Source organism: Oncorhynchus clarkii, unplaced genomic scaffold (assembly GCF_045791955.1).
Source record: "Oncorhynchus clarkii lewisi isolate Uvic-CL-2024 unplaced genomic scaffold, UVic_Ocla_1.0 unplaced_contig_2291_pilon_pilon, whole genome shotgun sequence".
NCBI lineage: Eukaryota > Metazoa > Chordata > Actinopteri > Salmoniformes > Salmonidae > Oncorhynchus > Oncorhynchus clarkii.
Genome location: NW_027261074.1, coordinates 95,385 through 101,384, shown reverse-complemented (window position 1 = coordinate 101,384; position 6,000 = coordinate 95,385). Strand labels below are relative to the sequence as shown.

Below are 6,000 nucleotides of genomic sequence, written 5' to 3'. Positions count from 1 at the left end.
GATGAGGTGGCCGAGTGGTTAAGGCGATGGACTGCTAATCCATTGTGCTCTGCATGCATGGGTTCGAATCCCATCCTCATCGTGTAACAATTAAAATTCAGTGATTTATTTTGGCACTGGAAGATTTTGACTTTCACAAACACTGGTAAGATTGCTGACTGCCACAGCGAGAGCACAGGACTTGGTATCTGAGTGGTGAAGGCGATGAACTGCATGTGTGGATTATAACACCAACCTCTTCACAAAACATTTGTTATTTCCTCTATTACATGGCCCCACATGAAAATAGAATCCCTGCCCAATTCTAGTGCGACAAATAAGATTCAGGTATTGAAGAAGAGCTTCACCAAGGGCAACCTCAATGGTGGGATTTGAACCGACAACTCAAAACACTTAATCAAGCACTTGAGACCACTCGGCCTGACAAAACATTTGTTAAATGTCTCGATGGGATCGACACGTGGCCTTGGCATTGCTCTGCATAACTTTCATTGATTTCAATCTAGGGTTTACATACAGCAACTACAGTCTTTTAAGGTAATTTGCAACTTCCAAAAAACAGGATGAGGTGGCTGAGTGGTTAAGGCGATGGACTGCTAATCCATTGTGCTCTGCATGCATGGGTTCGAATCCCATCCTCATCGAGTAACAATTAAAATTCGGTGCTTTATTTTGGCACTGGAAGATTTTGACTTTCACAAACACTGGTAAAATTGCTGACTGCCACAGCGAGAGCACAGGACTTGGTATCTGAGTGGTGAAGGCGATGAACTGCATGTGTGGATTATAACACCAACTTCTTCACAAAACATTTGTTATTTCCTCTCTTACATGGCCCCACATGAATGTAGAGTCCCTGCACAATCCTAGTGCGACTAATAAGATTCAGGTATTGAAGAATAACTTCACCAAGGGCAACCTCAATAGTGGGATTTGAACCGACACCTCAACACACTTAATCAAGCACTGGAGACCACTCGGGCTGACAAAACATTTGTTAAATGTCTCGATGGGATAGACACATGGCCTTGCCATTGCTCTGCCTAACTTTCATTGATTTCAATCTAGGGTTTACATACAGCAACTACAGGTTTTTAAGGTCATTTGCCACATGTAAATAACAGGATGAGGTGGATGAGTGGTTAAGGCGATGGACTGCTTATCTATTGTGCTCTACATGCATGGGTTAGAATCTCATCGTGTAACAATTAAAATTCGGTGCTTTATTTTGGCACTGGAAGATTTTGACTTTCACAAAACACTGGTAAAATTGCTGACTGCCACAGCGAGAGCACAGGACTTGGTATCTGAGTGGTGAAGGCGATGAACTGCATGTGTGGATTATAACACCAACTTCTTCACAAAACATTTGTTATTTCCTCTCTTACATGGCCCCACATGAATGTAGAGTCCCTGCACAATCCTAGTGCGACTAATAAGATTCAGGTATTGAAGAATAACTTCACCAAGGGCAACCTCAATAGTGGGATTTGAACCGACACCTCAACACACTTAATCAAGCACTGGAGACCACTCGGCCTGACAAAACATTTGTTAAATGTCTCGATGGGATCGACACATGGCCTTGCCATTGCTCTGCATAACTTTCATTGATTTCAATCTAGGGTTTACATACAGAAACTACAGTCTTTTAAGGTCATTTGCAACTTCCAAAAAACAGAATGAGGTGGCCGAGTGGTTAAGGCGATGGACTGCTAATCCATTGTGCTCTGCATGCATGGGTTCGAATCCCATCCTCATCGAGTAACAATTCAAATGATGTGCTTTATTTTGGCACTGGAAGATTTTGACTTTCACAAACACTGGCAAAATTGCTGACTGCCACAGCGAGAGCACAGGACTTGGTATCTGAGTGGTGAAGGCGATGAACTGCATGTGTGGATTATAACACCAACCTCTTCACAAAACATTTGTTATTTCCTCTCTTACATGGCCCCACATGAATGTAGAGTCCCTGCACAATCCTAGTGCGACTAATACGATTCAGGTATTGAAGAATAGCTTCACCAAGGGCAACCTCAATAGTGGGATTTGAACCGACACCTCAACACACTTAATCAAGCACTGGAGACCACTCGGCCTGACAAAACATTTGTTAAATGTCTCGATGGGATCGACACATGGCCTTGCCATTGCTCTGCATAACTTTCATTGATTTCAATCTAGGGTTTACATACAGCAACTACAGTTTTTTAGGTCATTTGCAACTTCCAAAAAACAGGATGAGGTGGCCGAGTGGTTAAGGCGATGGACTGCTAATCCATTGTGCTCTGCATGCATGGGTTCGAATCCCATGCTCATCGTGTAAAAATTCAAATTCAGTGATTTATTTTGGCACTGGAAGATTTTGACTTTCACAAACACTGGCAAAATTGCTGACTGCCACAGCGAGAGCACAGGACTTGGTATCTGAGTGGTGAAGGCGATGAACTGCATGTGTGGATTATAACACCAACCTCTTCACACAACATTTGTTATTTCCTCTCTTACATGGCCCCACATGACAATAGAATCCCTGCGCAATCCTAGAGCGACTAATAAGATTCAGGTATTGAAGAATAACTTCACCAAGGGCAACCTCAATAGTGGGATTTGAACCGACACCTCAACACACTTAATCAAGCACTGAAGACAACTCGGCCTGACAAAACATTTGTTAAATGTCTCGATGGGATCGACACATGGCCTTGCCATTGCTCTGCCTAACTTTCATTGATTTCAATCTAGGGTTTACATACAGCAACTACAGGTTTTTAAGGTCATTTGCCACATGTAAATAACAGGATGAGGTGGATGAGTGGTTAAGGCGATGGACTGCTTATCCATTGTGCTCTACATGCATGGGTTAGAATCTCATCGTGTAACAATTAAAATTCGGTGCTTTATTTTGGCAATGGAAGATTTTGACTTTCACAAACACTGGTAAAATTGCTGACTGCCACAGCGAGAGCACAGGACTTGGTATCTGAGTGGTGAAGGCGATGAACTGCATGTGTGGATTATAACACCAACTTCTTCACAAAACATTTGTTATTTCCTCTCTTACATGGCCCCACATGAATGTAGAGTCCCTGCACAATCCTAGTGCGACTAATAAGATTCAGGTATTGAAGAATAACTTCACCAAGGGCAACCTCAATAGTGGGATTTGAACCGACACCTCAACACACTTAATCAAGCACTGGAGACCACTCGGCCTGACAAAACATTTGTTAAATGTCTCGATGGGATCGACACATGGCCTTGCCATTGCTCTGCCTAACTTTCATTGATTTCAATCTAGGGTTTACATACAGCAACTACAGGTTTTTAAGGTCATTTGCCACATGTAAATAACAGGATGAGGTGGATGAGTGGTTAAGGCGATGGACTGCTTATCCATTGTGCTCTACATGCATGGGTTAGAATCTCATCGTGTAACAATTAAAATTCGGTGCTTTATTTTGGCAATGGAAGATTTTGACTTTCACAAACACTGGTAAAATTGCTGACTGCCACAGCGAGAGCACAGGACTTGGTATCTGAGTGGTGAAGGCGATGAACTGCATGTGTGGATTATAACACCAACTTCTTCACAAAACATTTGTTATTTCCTCTCTTACATGGCCCCACATGAATGTAGAGTCCCTGCACAATCCTAGTGCGACTAATAAGATTCAGGTATTGAAGAATAACTTCACCAAGGGCAACCTCAATAGTGGGATTTGAACCGACACCTCAACACACTTAATCAAGCACTGGAGACCACTCGGGCTGACAAAACATTTGTTAAATGTCTCGATGGGATAGACACATGGCCTTGCCATTGCTCTGCATAACTTTCATTGATTTCAATCTAGGGTTTACATACAGCAACTACAGTCTTTTAACGTCATTTGCAACTTCCAAAAAACAGGATGAGGTGGCCGAGTGGTTAAGGCGATGGACTGCTAATCCATTGTGCTCTGCATGCATGGGTTCGAATCCCATCCTCATCGTGTAACAATTAAAATTCAGTGATTTATTTTGGCACTGGAAGATTTTGACTTTCACAAACACTGGTAAGATTGCTGACTGCCACAGCGAGAGCACAGGACTTGGTATCTGAGTGGTGAAGGCGATGAACTGCATGTGTGGATTATAACACCAACCTCTTCACAAAACATTTGTTATTTCCTCTATTACATGGCCCCACATGAAAATAGAATCCCTGCCCAATTCTAGTGCGACAAATAAGATTCAGGTATTGAAGAATAGCTTCACCAAGGGCAACCTCAATGGTGGGATTTGAACCGACAACTCAAAACACTTAATCAAGCACTTGAGACCACTCGGCCTGACAAAACATTTGTTAAATGTCTCGATGGGATCGACACATGGCCTTGCCATTGCTCTGCCTAACTTTCATTGATTTCAATCTAGGGTTTACATACAGCAACTACAGGTTTTTAAGGTCATTTGCCACATGTAAGTAACAGGATGAGGTGGATGAGTGGTTAAGGCGATGGACTGCTTATCCATTGTGCTCTACATGCATGGGTTAGAGTCTCATCGTGTAACAATTAAAATTCGGTGCTTTATTTTGGCAATGGAAGATTTTGACTTTCACAAACACTGGCAAAATTGCTGACTGCCACAGCGAGAGCACAGGACTTGGTATCTGAGTGGTGAAGGCGATGAACTGCATGTGTGGATTATAACACCAACCTCTTCACACAACATTTGTTATTTCCTCTCTTACATGGCCCCACATGAAAATAGAATCCCTGCGCAATCCTAGAGCGACTAATAAGATTCAGGTATTGAAGAATAACTTCACCAAGGGCAACCTCAATAGTGGGATTTGAACCGACACCTCAACACACTTAATCAAGCACTGGAGACCACTCGGCCTGACAAAACATTTGTTAAATGTCTCGATGGGATAGACACATGGCCTTGCCATTGCTCTGCATAACTTTCATTGATTTCAATCTAGGGTTTACATACAGCAACTACAGTCTTTTAACGTCATTTGCAACTTCCAAAAAACAGGATGAGGTGGCCGAGTGGTTAAGGCGATGGACTGCTAATCCATTGTGCTCTGCATGCATGGGTTCGAATCCCATCCTCATCGAGTAACAATTCAAATGATGTGCTTTATTTTGGCACTGGAAGATTTTGACTTTCACAAACACTGGCAAAATTGCTGACTGCCACAGCGAGAGCACAGGACTTGGTATCTGAGTGTTGAAGGCGATGAACTGCATGTGTGGATTATAACACCAACCTCTTCACACAACATTTGTTATTTCCTCTCTTACATGGCCCCACATGACAATAGAATCCCTGCGCAATCCTAGAGCGACTAATAAGATTCAGGTATTGAAGAATAACTTCACCAAGGGCAACCTCAATAGTGGGATTTGAACCGACACCTCAACACACTTAATCAAGCACTGGAGACAACTCGGCCTGACAAAACATTTGTTAAATGTCTCGATGGGATCGACACATGGCCTTGCCATTGCTCTGCCTAACTTTCATTGATTTCAATCTAGGGTTTACATACAGCAACTACAGGTTTTTAAGGTCATTTGCCACATGTAAATAACAGGATGAGGTGGATGAGTGGTTAAGGCGATGGACTGCTTATCCATTGTGCTCTACATGCATGGGTTAGAATCTCATTGTGTAACAATTAAAATTCGGTGCTTTATTTTGGCAATGGAAGATTTTGACTTTCACAAACACTGGTAAAATTGCTGACTGCCACAGCGAGAGCACAGGACTTGGTATCTGAGTGGTGAAGGCGATGAACTGCAACTACAGATTTTTAAGGTCATTTGCCACATGTAGGTAACAGGATGAGGTGGATGAGTGGTTAAGGCGATGGACTGCTTATCCATTGTGCTCTGCATGCATGGGTTCGAATCCCATCCTCATCGAGTAACAATTAAAATTCGGTGCTTTATTTTGGCAATGGAAGATTTTGACTTTCACAAACACTGGCAAAATTGC

General features: G+C 42.6%; 3 non-coding genes across 3 annotated transcripts; all 3 read left to right on the top strand.

Annotated features, from left to right (window-relative positions):
• trnas-gcu (transfer RNA serine (anticodon GCU)) lies at positions 1 to 82 on the top strand. The gene has a single exon. It is a non-coding gene; the product is annotated as a tRNA-Ser (tRNA).
• A 3,834-nt stretch (positions 83 to 3,916) lies between these two features.
• On the top strand, positions 3,917 to 3,998 carry trnas-gcu (transfer RNA serine (anticodon GCU)). Its single transcript has one exon. It is a non-coding gene; the product is annotated as a tRNA-Ser (tRNA).
• Positions 3,999 to 5,034: 1,036 nt separating this feature from the next.
• trnas-gcu (transfer RNA serine (anticodon GCU)) lies at positions 5,035 to 5,116 on the top strand. Its single transcript has one exon. It is a non-coding gene; the product is annotated as a tRNA-Ser (tRNA).
• Positions 5,117 to 6,000: the final 884 nt, after the last annotated feature.